This window comes from Oryctolagus cuniculus, chromosome 13 (assembly GCF_964237555.1).
Source record: "Oryctolagus cuniculus chromosome 13, mOryCun1.1, whole genome shotgun sequence".
Taxonomy (NCBI): domain Eukaryota; kingdom Metazoa; phylum Chordata; class Mammalia; order Lagomorpha; family Leporidae; genus Oryctolagus; species Oryctolagus cuniculus.
The window spans coordinates 70,057,894-70,078,444 of NC_091444.1; the positions used below are offsets into that span (position 1 = coordinate 70,057,894).

General features: G+C 45.5%; 1 protein-coding gene and 1 long non-coding RNA gene across 3 annotated transcripts in view; one reads left to right on the top strand and one right to left on the bottom strand.

The window, feature by feature from the left end:
• Positions 1–15,008, bottom strand: part of LOC103350900 (uncharacterized) — a 36,451-nt gene extending 21,443 nt beyond the window's left edge. Inside the window, exon 1 of the long non-coding RNA XR_007909999.2 lies at positions 14,874–15,008. This is a non-coding gene — a long non-coding RNA (uncharacterized lncRNA). The remainder of the gene's footprint in view (positions 1–14,873) is intronic.
• The window catches only part of CCDC3 (coiled-coil domain containing 3), a 120,388-nt gene that overhangs the window by 24,879 nt on the left and 74,958 nt on the right, over positions 1–20,551 (top strand). The window lies entirely within an intron of this gene.

Genomic DNA, 20,551 nt, shown 5'->3' on the forward strand with positions numbered 1-20,551 from the left:
GCTGATCTGAAGCCAGGAGCCAGGAGTTTCTTCTGGGTCTCCCACGTGGGTGCAGGGACCCGAGGACTTGGGCCATCTTCTACTGCATTCTCAGGCCATAGCAGAGCTGGATTGGAAGTAGAGCAGTCAGGACTTGAACCAACGGCCATATGGGATGCTGACACTGCAGGTGGCAGCTTTACCTGCTATGCCACAGCCGGCCCCCTGAGGCACACTCTTAAGGTTGGGGTATTTAATGGTCTGAGTGAAGGGAGGTGGGTGACCTTGGTATAGGGCCCAGAATTTCAGGAGTCCGAGAGTAGACTTTGATAATAGAATGATGTCAGTAGCTGGGGCTACTTGGGAACAGTGTGAAGTTGCGTAAGTAGGGCTGGGCCTGGTTGCAGAGGACTACAAACATGTTTGCAAAGAATCAAACTCAAATTCAAAAGACCTAGGTTCCAGTCTGGACTTTTTCCGCTGACTGATACTGATCTTGAGTGAATAAACTTATCTCAATGGATCCTTGTGCTAAGCACACAATTAATGCATATTTTATTGATGGGAATTAATTTTCAATTTTCACCTCTGGAAAATGAAGATCCATCTATCCGCCCCCTCCCAAGGATTCTATAAACAACAGTTAAGCATTGACTCACTACTGCACATCACTGTTGAGTCAGCTGAGGCTTAGACTGGTTCAGTGGGATATGTGGGTAAAGGATAATAGAGCTGAAAATGAGTGTGGGGTCTCCTGATTTGAGGCTCTTGCTGTTTCTGTTCTTTATTTCACCTTCTAGCTGGCTTCTCTTCCAGAACTAGGAGACTTTCAGCTGACAGAGTCATGATTGGTGAACCTGTTGGTTGGCTATGTGTGCCCACCTGGTTCACAGAATGTCAACTCCTTTGTATTCATTGTTGGCTTCCCAGGGCCTAACCCAGCTCCCCTGCACATAGTAGGCCTTCATGCAGATGAATGGCAGTAGCAATGTTACAAAGGGCTTTATTAAGTATCAGGTGAGTGGTGTGGGCAAGAGCTTTATAAAGTCAAGTGATGAATGAGGCCTTGTGTATTCCAGGAAGATTGTAGAGGAAAAGGCTTGGATCTGGGTCATCTCGTAGGATGATCAAGGATTAACTTAAAAAAATTCTGTTTGAGAGGCCAAGAGAGAAAGTGAGATACCAAGCTAGCTAACTCCCATTTGCTGGTTGATTCCTCAGATGCCTCCAGTGGCTCGGGCTGGGGCTGGATCCAGGTGTGTAACCAAGAGCTTTCCTGGGGATGGCAGAGAGCCAATTACTTGGGCCATCACTGCTGCCTCTCAGGGTTTGCATTGGCAGAAAGTCCCAGACAGGAGCCGGAGATGGGAATCAAAGCTAGGCAATGCACTATGGGATATGGGCATCTTAACCATTAGGCTAAATGCCTGATCCCATTATACTATTTTCAAAGTGCTTTTGAGATATCTAGGATCAAGCTACTCTTTACCCTGTATGTGGAACCTATTAACCTACTCTTAGTCACAACCAGACCACTATTTGGCCAAATATAGCCAAAGCTGTGAAGTGGGTCACATTGTGGTCTCCTCATTCTTTGATTCATTCATAACTTCATTCTGCATGAACAAGTGTATACTAAACACCTATCATGTGTCTGTGTGTCAGGCCTTGGGAATGTATGTGTGTGTGTGTGTATGTATGTATACATATATATAAAAAATATTTTCTTTTGTGACAAGAAAAGAGCTCCTTACCCCAGCCCCCAGGAGCTTACGTTGTATTAGGGTTGAGAGAGAGAATATGCATCAACTGATAAATTTGTCAATAAGAAAAGTTCAAGATAATGATAGGCATTTAGCTAAGAATTACAAGAGCATAATATAATACTAGCTTTGGGTTCAGAAAATATTTGAGCTGGAGTCTTAATGACACAGAGCCAGCCCTACAAAGATCAGGCCAAAAAAAGAACATTAGAAGAAAAGTGTGGAGGAAAAAGCCAGCACAACTGGCTCCCAGATGAAAGCAGCCTGGCATGCATGAGAGACAGGAAAGCGTGACTGGGGTGTTGTTGGGGGCAGCAAGGAACGTGCAGTTTGGAGAGGTGAGCGAGGGTAAGACGAATAGATCTTGGTGCTCTGGGGAGGCACTGAGTGAAGTGAAATGATCTGATTCATGTTTAAGCAAAGTAATGCTCTGGCTGCTGAGTGAACCAGGGACTGTTGGGGGTCTCCAGCGGGAGAGGGGAGACCGGCCAGGAAAATGACCGAGATAATCCGGGCAAAAGGAATGGAGGCGTGGACTTGGGCAGCAGCTGGGTTCAGGACATGTTTTGGAAGTAGAGCTTTTCCTGTGTTCTTCCCCTTCATCCCTGATCCAAGTCCACTCCTCTGGCCCTGCCTGTGAAGATGCTTCCACTCTGTGCTCATCCTGCAGGACCTTATCCGCCTCTAGGGCATTGCCGGTACCACATTTTATGCCGTAAAATGTAATACTTCCTTTGGCAATATTTGCACCGCAATGCATTCATATCTTGCTTTGTTGAAAATAAAGTTTAAAGGTAGCATTTTGCAACTTAATAGGGTTTTAAAACTAAGTTCTGGGCTCTGTCTACTAACCTTGCGACTTTGGCTGTCACTTGACTATTCTGAACTTAGTTTCTTTTTCTGTAAAATGGGTCTAAGTATACCCACTTACTATAGTTCATGGCACTGCACTTTATTTTTTAAGATTTATTTATTTTTGAAAGAGTTAGAGAAGGAGAGGCAGAGAGAGAGAGAGAGAGAGAGGTGTCTTCCATCCACTGGTTCACTCCCCAATTGGCCACAATGGCCAGAGCTGCACTGATCCAAAGACAGGAGCTTCTTCCAGGTCTCCCACGTGGGTGCAGGGGCCCAAGGACTTGGGCCATCTTCTACTGTTTTCCCAGGCCATAGAAGAGAGCTGGAAGTAGAGCAGCTGGGACTCGAACCAGCACCCATATGGGATGCTGGCACTGCAGGCAGCGGCTTTACCTACTATGCCACACCACCAGTGCCAGCCGCAACACTGCACTTTTAAAAACAGCAAGAACAAAAACTGAGTTAATGTTAAAAAGTTCAGAGTATTGGTTACGTGTGAAGCACTATGTCATAGTTTTCATGTCCCATTTTTTTTTAAAGATTGTTATTTATTTGAAAGAGAGAGCTTCCATCTGCTGGTTCACTCACCAGTTGGCTGCAAAGGCCAAGCTGAAGCCAGGAGCTTCTTCTAGGCCTCCCACATTAGTAGCAGGGGCCCAAGCCGTGGGGCCACTTCTGCTGTTTTTCCAAGGCCATTAGCAGTTCCTAGACAGGAACTGGAGCAGCGGGGCCATGAAGGGGCATGCATATGGGAAGCTGGAATTGCAGGAGGCAGCTTTACCTGCTATGCCACAGTGCTGGCCCCCATGTCCCATTTACAGCTATAAGGTATTGAGGCACACAGGCCTGTAGTCCATCCACCTGTGTTTTTAAGTACCTCGTACATTGTTAGCACTGTGCCATATATTCTGAACAAAATAGAACTCTGAGCTCAAGTTATTGAGTACAGTACAATTAATTCACCTGGAGACGTGGACACTCAAGCTTGACCTTGGAAGATGGGAAGGATTTGGTGAAGGTGAGAGAAGAATTCAGACAAGGAAGAGCGGGCATGAAGACTCAGGGGAGAGAGTGAGGGCACCGGGGGAGAGAGAGTAAGTGGGTGTACACAGGGAAGTGGGCCCACACTGGCAGTTCTGTACTTGGTTTAGAGGTAGGCAGTTGACATTCAAGTGAGATGGGAGGGTTTGTGACTATACTATGGAGGCTGCCTTTTTCTTTTTACTGAAAAGAGGTTTATTGAAACAAATGTTGCTTCTTTTTTCAAAAAAAGATTTATTTATCTGAAAGGCTGAGAGAGACAGACCGTGTGAGATGTCTTCCATCTGCTGTTCAGTCCCCAGATGGCTGGAGCTGGTTCAGACCAAGGGCAGGAGCCCAGACCTCCATCCAACTCTCCCGCATGGGTGCAGTGGGGGGACCCAAGTACTTGAGCCATCATCGACTACTTTCCCAGGTACACTAGCAGGGAGCTGGATGGAAAGCAGGGCAGTTGGTACTCGAATTGGTAATCTAGTACAAGATGCCTGCATCACAAGCAGCAGCCCAACCAAATGTGTCACAACGCTGGCCCCAACTGTGATTCCTCAACAGTGACTAATGCTCTGACTAGTTAGGTCTGAAAGGAGCTTTTGATCTTGGAATAAGTAGAGATTCATAAGCAATTGTAAAGACAGTTCCTAGGTACCCCTCCCCACTCTCTCCTAATATTGATGTCTTGTGTAACTATACTATGATATCAAAATCAAGTAATGGTGGGAGACAGGCATTTGATCCAGCAGTTAAGATGATGGCTGGGACACCTGCATCTCATATAGGAGTGTCGATAGGTTTGAGTCCTGGCTCTGTTCCCAATTCTAGTTTCCTGCTATAATAAGCACCTTGGGAGGCAACAGGTGATGACTCAAGTACTTGGGTCTCTGCTCCCCACACAGGGGTCTTGGATTGAGTTCCCAGCTCTTGGCTTCAGCCTAGTCCAGCCACAGCCCTTGTGGCCATTTGGGGGGTAAACCAGCAGGTGGAAGTTCTATCTCTTTTCCTGTTTGTGCCTCAAATAATAATAATAAAAAACCAACAATAACATTGGTTAAATCCACAGTGCTTATTCAGATATTACTAGTTATACAGATTTGTATATGTGTGGAAAATGTTATGCAATTTTGTAACCTCCACCATAGTCAATGTACAGAACTGTCCCTGTACCACATGACTTCCCTATGGTACATATGCCTTCCTCCTCACCCATTCCTGAATAATGGCACCCACTAATCTGATCCCCGTATCTATAATGCTATTTGGGGTATCACATGAATATAACATTCAGGATGTACCTTTTGAGGTGTTTTTTCTTTTTTAATCCTCTCAGCATAGTTTCCTTGCAGTTAGTCCAAGATTCTGCATACATTTTCATTGCTGGAGGATATTCCGTATTACCCATTGAAAGGCATTTGGATAGTTTCTGGCATTTAGCTATTCTGAAGAAAGCATTTATGAGCCATTCATATACAACTTAAAAATTGTTTATTTTAATTGATATGAAAAGCATAGAGAGAGTGCACAAGCTAGCTCTTCCATCCACTGATTCACTCCCTAAATACCCATGATTTGGGCCAGGCGAAAGCTAGGTGCCTGGAACTCCAGCCATGGGTTCTAGGGACTCAAGTATTTGAGCCATCACCTGCTGCCTCCCAGGCTACACATAAGCAGGAAACTAGATCAGAAGTGGAGTAGCCAGGACTTGAACCTGCACTCAGATATGTGATGTGGGTGCCCCAAGTGGCAGCTTAACCCACTGTACCACAACACTCACCCCTCTTGTACAGGTTTTTATGTGGACATATATTTTCATTTTTGTGTGATAAAAGCCTAAGAGGTACCAGTTCTGGGTTGCATTGTAAGTATTTTTTGTTTTGTTTTAAAATAAGCTTCCAACTTATTTTCCAAAATGTCTATACCATACCATTTACACTTTGCCCAGGAAAGTATGAATGATCTAGTTTTGCATCATCGCCAGCATTTGGTGCTACCACTAGCTTTAACTTTTTACTGTGATGTGCTACTGTGTCATTGTAGCTTAAATTTTTTTTTACTTTTTAAAAATTGGGATAGAATAGATATGTCATAGACTTACCCTTATTTAAAAAGCTTTTTTTTTTTTAAAGATTTACTTTGTTGATTTGAAAGAGTTACAGAGAGAGGTAGAGACCCACAGAAAGAGAAGGAGAGAGAGATGTCTTCCATCTTCTGTTTTACTCCCCGAATGACTGCAATGGCTGCAGAAGAGACGATCCAGACAGAGCTAAGAACTTCTTCCAGGTCTCCCATGTGGATGCAGGGGCCCAAATATACTGTTCGGGGTTTTTAGTAAGGTCACATATGTGTGTATGTAAGTAGGGATGGAGTTGCTAGACTGTGTGGCATTTCTGTGTTTGTCCTCTTGGGGAATCACAAAACTGTTTTTCAATGCAGCTGCCCAGTTTTACATCCCCCAAGCAATGCGTGAGAGTTCCAGATTCTCCAACTTCTTCAGTATTCTCTGTCAGGTCTTATTGATTCCAGCCATCCAAGTGGAAGTCAAGTGGTATCTCATGGGAGTTTTGGCATCATTGAGTGTCTTTCATGTGCTTATTGGCCATTTGTATTTGCCCTTGGAAGAAATGTCTATTCAAGTTCTTTGCCCATATTTTAGCTGGATGTTTCTATTGTCAAGTTCTAATAGGTTCTTGCAGAATCTTCTCAGTTACGACTTGCAAACATTTTCTTCCTTTCTGTGGACCGTCTTCTTCACTGTGGTTTTAATTGCATTTCCTTAATGACTGTTGATGCTTGATCATCTTCTCATCTACGTGTTTACCATGTGTATGATCTCTGTGGTGAAATGTCTATTCATGTCTTTTGCTCAATTTTGTCATGTCTTTTAAAAAAATTGACATCAATTATGTTGTAAAATGTATCTTTGTACATTTTTATGGAATACAGTGTAATATTTCAATACATGTCTACAGCATCAGTGGATCAAATTGGGTAATTAGCATTTCCATTTTCTTGAACTCTTCTAGTGATTCATATTGTAATTAATGCATTACTATAAAGTATAGTTGCCCTTCTGTGCAGTGGAACACTATAATATATTACTTCCTTCTGACTGTATTTCATATCTATTATCCAATGTCCCTCTTTCACCCCACTTCCCAATCCCTGGTAATCACTATTTATGTTAAGACTGAGGTTTGTTTTTCCCCCCAACATGCACACATGATGAGAACATGTGATGTTTTGTTTTCTGTGTTGGCTTATTTCACTTAATGTAATGACTTCCAGTTCCATCCATTTTGCTGCAAGTCACAGGACTTCATTCATTTTAAGTTGCATTTATTTATTTGAAAGGCAGAGCTACAGAGAGAGAGAGAGAAATAGAGATCTTCTATCTACTGGTGTACTCCCCAGATGGCCTCAGCATTTGGGGCTGGGTCAGGCTGAAACCAGGAACTTCATGCAGGCCTCCTGCGTGGTTGCAGGGGCCCAAGTGCTTGGGCCATCCTCTGCTGCTTTCCCAGGTGTATTAGCAGGGATCTGGATCAGAAGTGGAGCAACTGGGACTCAAACTGGTGTCAATATAGGATGCTGACATTGCAGGCAGCAGTTTCACCTGTGAGGCCACAGTGCCGGCTGCAGGATTGCAAGATTTCATTTTTTTTTAAAGATTTTATTTATTTATTTGAGAGATAGAGTTAAAGAGAGGGAGAGAGAGAAAGGTATTCCATCTGCTGGTTCACTCCCCAAATGGCTGCAATGGCTGGAACTGGGCTGGTTGGAAGCCAGGATCCAGGAGCTTCTTCTGGGTCTCCCATGAGGGTGCAGGGGCCCAAGGATTTGTCCCATCTTCTGCTTTCTCAGGCCATAGCAGAGATCCATATGGAAAGTGGAGCAGCTAGGACTTGAACCCGTGCCCATATGGGATAATGGTGCCACAGGCGGAGGCTTAGCCCACTATACCACAGCACCAACCCCATGATTTCATTCGTTTTATGGCTGAGTAATATCCCATTGTTTATATATACACCACACTTTTCTTTATCTGTTCATTTATTGATGGACAGCTAGGTTGATTCTGCATCTTAGCTATTATGAATAGTGCTGCAATGAAGATGGAAATGTATTTCTTGGGTATGCCGATTTGATTTACTTTGGATATTCCCAGAAGTGGGATACTTGGATCATATTATAGATTTATCATTAGTTTTTTGAGGACCATATGTACTCTTCTCTATAATGACTGTATTAATTTACACTCCCACCAACAGTATATAAGGGTTCCCTTTATTCTGTATGCTTCATTTTTTTTGTATTTTTGAAAATAGCCGTTCTAAGTAGTTGAGATGATAGCTCGTTGTGTGTGTGTGTGTGTGTGTGTGTGTGTTTTGATAGAGTGGACAGTGAGAGAGAGAGACAGAGAGGAAGGTCTTCCTTTCCGTTGGTTCACCCTCCAATGGCCGCCGCGGCTGGCACGCTTTGGCTGGCGCACTGCGCTGATCTGATGGCAGGAGCCAGGTGCTTCTCCTGGTCTCCCATGGGGTGCAGGGCCCAAGCACTTGGGCCACAGCAGAGAGCTGGACTGGAAGAGGAGCAACCGGGACAGAACCAGTGCCCCATCCGGGACTAGAACCCAGAGTGCCGGCGCCGCAGACGGAGGATTAGCCTGGTGAGCCGGCCTCAAGTCTTATATTTAGTTTTTGATCCAATTTGAGCAGGTTTTTGTATAGAGTGAGCAGCTTCACTGTTCTGCTCATGGCCCTCCAATTTTCGCAGCATTCTTTCTCCAGTATATTCTTGCCATCTTTGTTGAGTCTTGTTTGGCTGTGGTTACATGGATTCATTTCTGAGATCTCTATTCTGGTCCATTGGTTTATACATCTTTTTATACCCGTACCATGCGGTTTTCGTTAGCATAGTATGTGTTGAAATGAGGTAGCATGATGTCTCCAGCTTTGTTCTTTTTGTCCACTATGTCTTTGGCTATTTGTGGTCTTTTGTATTTGCATATGAATTTTGGATTTTTTTTTCTATTTCTGTGAAGAGTGTCATTAGTATTTGGATGAGGACCATGTAGAGTGAGTAAATCATTTTGGATAGTGTAGTCTTATTCACAGTACTCTTCAAATTCGTGAACATAGGTAGCATTTCCATTTTTTGTGTTTTTTCAATTTGTTTCATGTTTAGTAATTTTCATTGTAGGGGTCTTTCACTTTCTTAGTTAAATTTATTCCAAAGGAATAAATTCCAAAGGAATTACTATTTTTCATAGACACTGAATAAGATTGCTTTTTAATTTTGTTCTCAATAAGTTTTTTATTGGTGTATATAAAATGCTACTTATTTGTGTATATTGACTTTGGTATCTTGTAACCTTACTGGGTTTATCAGTTCTAAGTCTTTTGGTGAAATCCTTTAGGTTTATCAGTATTTAGAATCTTCTGCAAATAAGGATAATCTGACATCCTTCCTATTTATGCATATTTTTTGTGCCAAATTATTCTGCTTAATACTTCTAGTACTAAATTGAATAAGAGTGGTGAGAGTGCACATCCTTGTCTGAATCTGAGGAAGTGCTTCCAGCTTTTCCTCATATAGCCTTTATCATGTTGAGGTGTGTTCCTTCTATACTTTGTGTGTTCAGGGTTTCCTTTATCATGAATGGATGCTGAATTTTATCTAATGATATTTCTGAATATATTGATGTGACCATATTTTTTAACCTTCCTTCTGTTGATGTGTGACATTTATTTATTTGCACATCCTTGATTTCCTGGGACAAACCTCACCTGATCATGGTGTATGATCTTACGCATGTTCTATTGCATTCCATTTGCTAATATTTTGTTTAGTTTTTTTTGCATCTATATTCATCAAGGAAATTCTCTCTCTCTTTCAGCTTGCCATTGTTTGCTTTTGGTATCAAGGTAATGCTCATTTTAGATTTCCTTGCTTTCATGTTTCTAGAGGCATTTGAGGAAAAATCGATGTTCAATTTCTTTATTGAGGAGGAGTAGGAGTTAAGCCTTGATGTTAAAACACGCATGTTCTGTATTGGAGTGCCTACATTCAATTCCTAGCTCTGGCTCCTGACTCCAGATTTTTATTTATTTATTTATTTATTTATTTATTTTTTTTTTGACAGGCAGAGTGGACAGTGAGAGAGAGAGACAGAGAGAGAAAGGTCTTCCTTTGCCGTTGGATCACCCTCCAATGGCCGCCGCTGCAGCCGGCACACCGCGCTGATCCGATGGCAGGAGCCAGGATCCAGGTGCTTTTCCTGGTCTCCCATGGGGTGCAGGGCCCAAGCACCTGGGCCATCCTCCACTGCACTCCCTGGCCATAGCAGAGAGCTGGCCTGGAAGAGGGGCAACCGGGATAGAATCCGGCGCCCCAACCGGGACTAGAACCCGGTGTGCTGGCGCCGCAAGGTGGAGGATTAGCCTATTGAGCCACGGCGCCGGCTCTGACTCCAGATTTTTGCCAGTGCAAAGACAGCAGTGGTGGCTCATGTAATTGGGTTCCTTGGTTCCTGTAAATGGGAGACCTGGATTGCATTCCCAGATCCTGGCTCTTGCCTTTGCCCAGCCTTGGCCACTACAGGCATTAGGGGAGTTAACCAGCCATTTTAAAAAAATGAAATTTACTCTTAACAAAATTTAAAAATTTAAGATCTATTACAGTATTCTTCACTTTATGTACACTGTTGTATATCAGATCTCTAGAATTTCAGCAAGCGTGATTGACACCGTATACTTACTGAAGAGCAACTTCTCATTGCCGTGTCCCGTCCCAACTCTTCCAGTCCCTGGAAGCCACCATTTTACTTCATTCTGCTTCTTTGAGTGTAACTTATTGAGATACCTTATATTAAAAGAAGTGGGGGTGTGTGTGTGTATCTTTCTGTGAATGGCTTATCTCACTCAGCATGTCATCCTAAGAGTTCAGCCATATTGTAGCATGTGACCATAGCTAGAAGTTTTCATGCATGTTCAGTCAACTCTAGTTTTTAACTTGGTGATGATCATGTAATCTCACCATGACTCAGTTTCTCCATCAGCAACATAGATAACAGTAGGTCAAAGGGGGATGAACTTGTGAGTAATTAAAATAAGGATTTCATATGTAACTGATTCTGTAGCTCACACACTGCCTCATAGATGCCCTCAATTACAGCACCTCTAACAAAACCTGAACCATTAGCAGAAGGGTATAATCCCAGCTGGTTAAAGGGCTTCATTGAGTGACCTTATTTCTTCTTTATTTTTTACTTCTTTTTTTGCATAACAGAGTTCACTCTTGAATCCTCCAAGCCTTTCGAGAGTGTCTCAGGACAGGATATACTCAGGGCAGAAAGGAAGAGAATCAGAAAAGGAGTCCAGCCATCTACAAAGGGCATTTCTGTCCCCCAAAGAGGAGACATTCCGAGCCAGCTTTCACCTGGCCCTGTGACATAGCCCATTCTGGGATTGTTACTATGGAAACATGCCACGGTGCTAGGAATAAAGCTTGAGAAAATGGAAACACAACATTCCAGAAGTCTTGCAGGCTGGGAAGCAGAAGTTCTGACTGTGTTCCCAAGACCTCTTGCAGTGGCTGACTTGATGAAACTCTGTCTCATTGTCACCAAGTAGACATGGGGGCTGACAGAATTTACAGGGACTGTGCAGAAAGTGACTTCATGAGATCTCTGGACAAAAGTGGTAGATTTATATTAGATGTGATCATTTATCTCTCCATCATCTTGGAAACCAGAAAACTTGCCACCATCTGAGCTCTCCTGTGGATCTCGTGATCATGTCAGCTTCTCTGGGGCAGGGAACAAGGATCCTGGCTTTAACTCTGCTTTCTCCACGACCCCTCCTCACTGTGGGCTCCTGGCTCCATTTCAGCCCATCTGGGAACTTCCTCTCCAGCAGTTTCCTGTCTCCCTAGTGTTCAGAGAACACTGGGCCTTGGGGGCCTTTCCAGACATGCATTGCAGTGGTTAGAACAGCCCTGCCTGTGAATCCTGGGTCGGAGGGCATCTCCTCCTGTTTCCCCACATTGCTGTGCCTCTCTCTAGACAGACCCTTGGGGACACTGTCAAGCTTCAGTTCACCTGGCTGGTTTTCATCTTTCTTTCAGTTAAATCAGCTGTGACACCAGGCAGACATGCTTCCCGGGGTGGGTGGGGTGGGGTGGTCTAAGCAAAAAACTGGATGCTGTCCACGTGTTCAGGGGCTCAGGGCTGCAGAGATTACTCAGTGCACGTAAGGCCAGTCTGCTTGCTCTGCAAGGACACAGGCTGAGTAACAGGGCCAGAGGGGTCCCGGAGGCTGTCCAACCCAACCCCTAACATAGCATCGGCAGAAGAGCTTCAGAGGGGAGAAAAGACCCACTGTGCAGCTGCAACTGTGAGCTTAGGCCCAGCCATGCTATTTGGACTTTAAGTACAATCTTCATGATTTTAATGATCAAATGGTTAAGAAAATCAGCAGTGACTGGCATAGGGTTTTATAAGTGCAGACTTCTTTGTCACATCTTTGTAATAAAGCAAAGACTGTCATGCTGTAAGTCAGCTGAAGGCAACAGATACATCCACACTTTCAAAAGTGCAGAGCTGGGTGAGAGCCGGTGCTGTGGTGTAGCAGGTGGGGCCTCCACCTGCGGTGCTGGCATCCTGCACCAGTTCGGCACCAGTTTGAGTCCCGGCTGCTCCTCTTCCGATCCAGCTCTCTGTTATGGCCTGGGAAAGCAGTGGAAGATGGCCCAAGTGCTTGGGCTCCTGCACCCACGTGGGAGACCTAGAAGAAGCTTCTGGCTTTGGAACGCCCCAGCTCTGGCCATCTGGGGAGTGAACCAGTAGATGGAAGACCTTTCTAATTCTTTCTCTCTCTCTCTCTCTCTCTCTCTCTCTCTGCCTCTGTCTCTCTGTAGCTGACTTTGAAATAAAAAATGTTTAAAAAAAGTGAAGAGTGGGGAGGAGGTGTTTGGTGCAGAGTTGCGTGGCTTTGGGAAGAGTACCCAGTTTGAGGTATACCAGGTATTTGGTTTCTGATCCAGCTTCTTGCCTGGTGTGCACCCTGGGAGACAGCAAATGATGGCTCAAGTACTTGGGTCCCTGCCACCTACGTAGGAGACCTGAATTGAGTTCCTGTCTCCTTCCTGGCTTTGACCTGGCCTAGCCCTGACTATTGGGGGCATTTGAGAAGTATACTGGCAGATGGAAAATCTCTCTTTGCCTTCTGCCTCTCAAAATAATTTTTTTTGAAGAGTGAGGCAAGAACACTGTTTCACGGTACCAGGTGGTGACCTTGTTGCTACTTCCTAACTTGTTTCTCTTGATTTGCTCAAGGAAAGGACCCTTTACCCATTTCCTTATTCTGAGGCTACCAAAAAGGGTGGATTTCCGAGAGGAAATGTTTGCAGCTGGGTCTAGAACCTAGCCAGTCTGAGTGCCTCCTGATTTCTGTCACCTCCCTGGTTCTCTCTGCAGACTCCAGATTGTTGCTGCCTACAGCCCACCTCCACAGCTTCCTGCCCTCTGTCCTCCTGGTTGTCCCCTGTCTCCCCTTTCTCTCCCTTCACTGTCCCCTCTCCCCTCCTGTTCTCTGTACCCCACAGATTGCTTTTGCCCCTCTAATACTTGGCTGACTGTGGCATGGAACCCTAAGGCTTGGCAGGACAGGTGAAGCTGATTCTGTAGGACAATGGAAGTTACAGTGCTAGAGAGTGGTAGGAAGAATTCATTACCTCTCATAGAAATGTGCATCTCAAAGCTATGACCCCCCAACCCTAAAATGCATTTCCCGCAAGAGTGGGAAAAACAACTTTGCTTTTTGGAATGACACACTGAGTTCTGCAAGCCACGTAAGTGATACCTCCCATCCACCACACAACGGGCGAGCCCTGACCCCAGTTCCTCCTCCTCCTGGTTTTCTGGAGGAAAATTAAATCATGTTTATTCCAGCCATGTTTTCTATGAGCATTTATGTGAATCTGCTAATGAATAGGAATCCTATCTTTTATATGTAATTCTTTTCATGAACAAGAGGAACTTAATATATAGTGGCTTATGATATAGTAGTATTATGACTGATGGAATCAATAGTCTTTCCTAGCATTCAAAAGCTGCTTACAAAGTCTTACTGGGGACAGGGATTTGGCCTTATAAGATGCCTGTGTCCCATATCAGAGTGCTTGGGTTGGATTCCTGACTCCAGCTTCCTGCCAGAGCAGACTCAGGGAGGCAGCAGGTGATGGCTCAGGTGACTAGGTTCCTGCCACCCATGTGAGAAACCTGCCGGCTCCTGGCTTCAGCCTGGCCCAGTCCTGGATGTTGTGGGCATTTGGGAAGAGAATCTCACTTTATTTGTGTATCTTTGTTTCTCCCTCCGACTTTAAAAAGAGAGAGAGAGGAGAGGGAGAAAAACAGATCTTCCATGTGCTAATTCACTCCCCAAATAGCTGCAATGCCCAGGGCTGGGCCAGACCAAAGCAAGGAGCCAGGAGCTTCATCCAAGTCTCCCATGTAGGTAGCAGGGACCCAAGGATTTGGTTCATCTTCTGATGCTTTCCGAGGTACATTAGCAGGAAGATGGATAAGAAGTGGAGCAGCCAGGACACAGGGGAGGCCGGTGTTACAGGCAGCAGCTTTATCAGCTATACCACAATGGTGGCCCCTATCTGTATAACCATATAGGCCCTGTGAGGACTTAGATTTGGTTGCAAGAAACCAATTAATTAAAACCTATGTGAAGGTCATTTCTTTAGCCTTTACCCAGTCGATACAACAAATAGGTTTCTCTGCTGCCTGAGGTTTCATGCTTCCTGGGAACTGGCTTTAAAGGTGCAGTTGTCAGTGTGGCAGTGGCCACCAGCTCCAGGGAATGTAGATGTGTTGTCATCTTTTGAAAAGCTTTATGGCCGCTGATAGTAACGGGTAGTCTGGTACTCGGGAGAATTTTAGAAGGCACTGCTCACTCTTTGAACAATTAACAAATGGTGGCTGCATCTGGAGTTTTGGATCGGGGCAGACCCAGGGCTAAATCCTAGGAGAGCTCCTTACTAACTGTGACTGTGGTCAAGCCACTGAGCCTCTCTAGCTGCAAAACTGGGTCAATGAGTCCCTTTTCACAGGGCTGTTTGGAGATGTAGTTGAGATGCCCATACAGAGCTTGGCACAGAGAGGAGCAAGGGCTAGCAGGTGAATGAATCTAACATTTGGTAAATCCCCAAAGGGGTGCATTTGGGTCTACTTACTTGCCATCTCAGAGTGGTTTGTTAGCATAGAGATTACAGATTGATCCTTTAAGCCTTGGAGTTCCTGAGGGGTGGACACGGGGGCTCAAAAGCCTTGGATGGCTTGAATGTCTCCTATTTTGGCACCTAGGATTCTTCCCCCAAGTCAGAATGTTTGATGGTTGCCAGGCAGAGGGTTCCATGTCAAGAGCACACTGTAGGTGAATGGGTTGGGTAGGCACCTGTGAGTCCTCTCAATAACGTGATCAAGTGCTATTTTCTTTCAATGAGAATTTACTATTAATTTAATTTTCATTCTACTTTTCATTCCTGCTGTTCCATGATCTTCTCCTGACCCCAGCCACCCTCCCCTCCCCTCTGCTGTTGCCCCTCCCCATTCTCTATCCACCCATCAGAAGGGAAGCAAGGAAGAGGCCAAGTCTCCAGAGGTGTGCAGATGTTCCTCTCGGCCCAATCTGGGGCTTGTTGCTCTGAGCCGGAGAGCGAGGGTGTGGGTGTGCTGAGATGAAGTTGCTCTAGTGCCTGGTCCACCCTGGGGAAACACAAGACTAGAAACAGCTAACGGAGAGCTTACCTATGTAGGGATTCACATCTCCCGTGGTGTAAGAAGGTTTTGGGGCCCAGGGTGATGACTGGGCCATTGCCTGAATTTCCAGCCTGGTTCACTTCAACTCATTGAAATGAAGGGAAGTAAGACGTCATACTGCAAACTGAGGATGGGCTAACTTAGTCACCCTTGCTAACATGGATAGTGGACAGCAAGGGGCCTTTCTGTAGAAGCTGTTGGTTAAATGCGTACTCTGTGCATTGTTTTGGTCACCTGCCAGGGACACCCCTTCGTGTGGCAGAGGGTGCTGGCAACAGAAGGATGACTGCTGGTGGGACTGTCCCACCTCTCTTCCAGCAGGTGGGCAGCTGCTTTGTCAGGGCTGCGTGCTGCAGGCCTGGCCATCTGCATGAGGGGAGGTTGAGGAGCCTTGAAACCAGGGGAGAGGTACCTCAGTATTGACTTGCTCTTCCTTCCTCCAGGGTAGAAATAACCTGGGGTGAATTGAGTTGGTGGATTTGTTTCCTTTTAAACAGGCCTTTCTCATAAAAGGTGATGCAGAACTCCCCCACTTTCTTAATCCTTTGTAAGGCTGAACTAATGCTTAACAGGTGGACTTTGGATAGGGTGGAACTCTGGATGGTTCCTGCCTGTTCAGAGCTTGGGCTAGAAGAAAGCCTTAAAGGAACCTTAGTTTGTTTCCACTGAAGAGCAGCAGAGAGGCTGGGACTCTGTGTGATGTTGGAGGGAGGGAACAGGAAGCATCTTCCTCACTAGTGATCACTGTGCCATCTCCCTCCTCTCCCCACCTCTCCATCTTCTTCCATCCTGGCTCTGAGAAGCTTCCTTAACCACAGGAAGGGGAGAGGAGAGGACTGCAGGGACTTGATGTTGTAGGAGCTGTCTTTATCCCACACCCGATCTTCCACCTTCCCACCTTGGTTCCAGTATTTGGAGTGAGCCCAGCGTTCTTCCTGTGTGCTTGGCACATGTCGGGTCTTACTCTCTGTAAGGATGGGCTCTACCATGTTGGGGTCCGGTGAGAGAGTATCCTCCTTGGGCCTTGCAAGGTGGGCCTGTGGGGCAATGAGGAAGAGAGCAAAGTGTTGGCCACCAGGGGCGCACATGGGGCTTTGCGGGGGCTGCCAGGAAGAACTTTTACTCAATACCCCCAGATTCTGAGATTCACAGGGAAGATGCCCTCTCTAGGCAGAGCTTGATGTTCTTCTTCACCTCATCCATTCCTCCTCCCCTTAGAAAGACGGGGTGATCATGTTGGCCTGGGAGACAAGCCCAGCATGGATTTTTGCCTGGGTATGAATGTAGCTCCCAGCTCCACTGTGACTCATAAATTGAACTTAATCCATCTTCTGCCCCACGCCCTCTGCTTCCTAGTGCCTCATGTTCCTGCTGGGTTATAATAGTCTTTCCACCCTGCCTCACCCATCCCCTGCCTGTCAAGGTGGGTGAAATGGCCACATCTATGACTTCCACATTTTGTATATTCAATGGCACTTAAATATATCAGTCTACTCTCAGCTCCATCCCCTTTGCTCGTGGAGGTAACAACTGTGAAAACACACTTTGAAAGGAGAACAGGAAGAGGGGAATGTGGGCGGTCCCTGCCGGCAGGATACTGGAAATCTGGCTCTGAGCTTTGTACTCTGTTGATGACACCTTGCGTGGAACACGCTGACCAGCTCGGCCAAGTTCAAAGACCAGCCTGTCTCACAAATGGGAATTGTAGATGGGATGCTGGCAAACCTGGCCCTGCTTTCTATATGAGGTGAGCTTTGTTTCACTGCCACCAGAAGGCCTTTCCTAGCCAGCATATTTCATCATCGGAGCCTCCGTTATTTCTGATCCTGTCCATTGTCCCTTACCTCCCATTGTTGAAGGAGTCATTGATGTGTCCTTTGACCCTCTTGGCCCTTTCTGGAATGCTGCCCCACTCCTTGGGTGCTTTGCCACTCTGCTCATGGGGCCCCCACAAGCATCCGTTTCATGGATGAGGACGTGGAGATAGGTGATCCAACCAAGGTCACAGAGATTGGTGGTGGCTAGGAAGGAAATCTCAGGTCTCCTTAATGCTTGGTCTGGTGCCTTTTTCGTCATACCACACATCTTGAGGGAAAAAGGTAGGGTCAGGTAAGGGGCCGTGGGAATAGAAGACCTGGGTCAGGTTTACCTGAACCTAATCCCGGTGGAAATTGGGTGACATGTGCCATGGGTAAGAGGGGAACTTATCCATTGTCATTGATATGGGGACAGCAACACTGTCTGGTACTGGGAACTCACTACATGGTCACCGTCTGTGGCCCTTTAGAGGGGACTTCCATACTGGAAGAGCACAGCTGGCTCCTGCTACGTTTCCCTGAACTGACAGGCGAGAACCAGGGGCCTTGCCCAGAGGAGCTCCCTGGGGACTCATGGATGAGGCAAATATGTCCATTGCCTGCACCCCAGCCTTGGCCCTTGGCCCCACTGGGTGGCCTCTTGGTAGAGGCTCTCCTCCTCCATTCAGCCTTGTGACTTGCACTATAGCTGCTGCCGCTGCCGTTGGGCCCAGTACTGGGACACATGGCTTGCGGAGGGCCTTTGCACCATGCTATGATATTTTGTCTCTTGCATCTCTAAGGGCTGCTCTCATTTTTTTTAAAAAAAATTTTCCCTTTTATTTGAATGGGAGAGGGAGAGACAGAGACAGATCTTCCATCTATTGGCTCACTTCCCAAATGCCTACAACTGCTGGGGCTGAGCCAGGCTAAAGCTGGGATCCAGAAACTCCATCCAGGTCTCCCATATGGGTGTCATGGACCAAATCACTTGAGCCATCATCTCTTGGCTCCCAGTGTGTGCAGTAGCAGAAAGCTGAATGGGAAGCAGAGATCCATGCCTTGCACCAAGCACTCCAGTAGGGGATGTGGACATCCTGATGGGCGACTTAACCACTGCGTCAGATACCTCCGACTGTTGATGGACAGTAGAACTCCACATCTTTAAGAAATGGAAAAAGCCATGACTTCTCCTCCTTGTCTTCTCCTGGCCTGTAGCAGGCACCCGGCATGCAGGGCTGAATCAGTGGTAGCTGCTGTAGTTGTCTTTGCTGTTGCCTTTATCCCTCACAACAATACTGAAAGCAAAGTGATGTATTCCCCCACTCTCTTTCAGATGAGGATCCAGGCTTAGAAGAGAAGCTGACTGGTCATGCGGGCAGGCAGTAGGATTCGGGCATGATCAATCTGTCCAGATACATATCAGGGTGCTGCTGTCTCCTGAGAAGCCGAACCAGCTGGCTGATTTCACCTCCCTGGTTAAATTTATTCCCGAGTAGAGTACTTTTCCTAGAGATATCATGCATAGGATTGTTTTCTTTTGTCTGATAACTCGGAGCCAGTGTTGTGGTGTAGTGGGTCAAGGCAATGCCTGCAATGCCAGCATCCCATATGGGTGCTATTTTGTGTCCCGGCTGCTCCACTTCCGACCCACCGTCCCTGCTGATGGCCTGGGAAGGGCAGCAGAAGATGGCCCCGAATGCCTGGGACCCTGCCACCTGGGAGACCTGGAGGAAGCTCCTGGCCTTGGCCTGGGCCAGCCCTGGCAGCTGTGGTTATCTAGGGAAGTGAACCAGCATATGGACAATCTTTCTTTCTGTCTCTCCCTGACTATGTAATATTAACTTTCAGATAAATAAATCTTAAAAAAGAAAAAAAGGGGGCCAGCGCTGTGGCGCAGTAGGTTAAAACCCCAGCCTGTAGCACCAGCATCCCATATGGGTGCCAGTTTGAGTCCTGACTGCTCCTCTTCTGATCCAGCTCTCTGCTGTGGCCTGGGAATGCAGTAGAAGATGGCCCAACTCCTTGGGCCCCTGCACCCTCATGGGAGACCTGGAAAAAGCTCCTGGTTCCTGGCTTTGGATCAGCTCAGCTCAGGTCGTTGTGGTAATTTGGGGAGTAAACCAGGAGAATGGAAGACCTCTCTCTCTGGCTCTACTTCTTTCTGTAACTCTGTCTTTCAAATAAATAAAGTAATTCTTACAAAAAGTGAGGAACTTTTTTTTTATTTTGTAGACTATTTGTTTATTAGTTCAGTCTTTTGGTGGCATCTTGTACAATTTGTACCTTCTTCATTTCTGATTTGGTGCCTTTTATTTCTTTGTCTTGCCTAATTGCTTTTAATAGGACTTGAAAATTGTGTTGGGTAGAAGTGGAGGGAATGGGTATCCTTTCAATTGCTTTCAGCTGTTCTCTGAGTATGATGCACTCTGTGGGCTGGTCATATATGGCCTTTATTGTGTTGAGCTACGTCTCCTGTATACCAAATTTATTGAGAATTTTTATCATGAAAGGATGTTAATTTTTTTTGTTTTGCCTGCAGCTATTGAGATGATCATATATTTTCTCTGTAATTCTGTTATATGGTATGTTACATTTATAGATTTGTGCATGTTCAATCATCCTTGCATGCCAGGCAAGAAGCTACTTGATTATGGTGAATGTTGAATTTGATTTTCTAGTATTCTGTTGAGAATTTTTGAAATTGCTCACTAGTGAGTTTGACCTGTAATTTTCTTTTCTGGGAGTTTCCCCGTCTGGCTTTGGTATCATGGTAATTCTTGCCTCACAGAAAGGAGTTTGGATTTATTCCCACTTTGACTATTTATTTGGAAGAGTCTGGGTAGGATTGTTGTTCTTTAAACGTTAAGTGGATTTCAGCAGTGAAGCCATTGAGTCCTAGGCTTTTCTTTGATGGGAGACTTTGTATTACTGATCCAATCTCCTTACTCATAATTGGTCTCTGTGGATTTTCTAATTCTTCTTCATGATTCATCTTTGGTAAGTTGCATATGTCTAGGAATTTTTCCATTTATTTTGTTTATACAATTTGTGGATATAGACTTATTCCTGGTAATTTCTTGGGGTCTTTTATCTTTCAGTTATATCAGTTGCAATGTTCCCTTTCCTTTCTGATTTTATCTTCTATTTTTTTCTTGGTGTAGTTTACTGTTTTTTAAAGATTTATTTGAGAGGCTGTTACAAACAGAGGGAGAGACCAAGAGTGTCTTCCATCTTCTGGTTCACTCCCAGATGGCCACAATGGTCAGAGCTGGGCCCGTTCAAAGCCAGGAGCT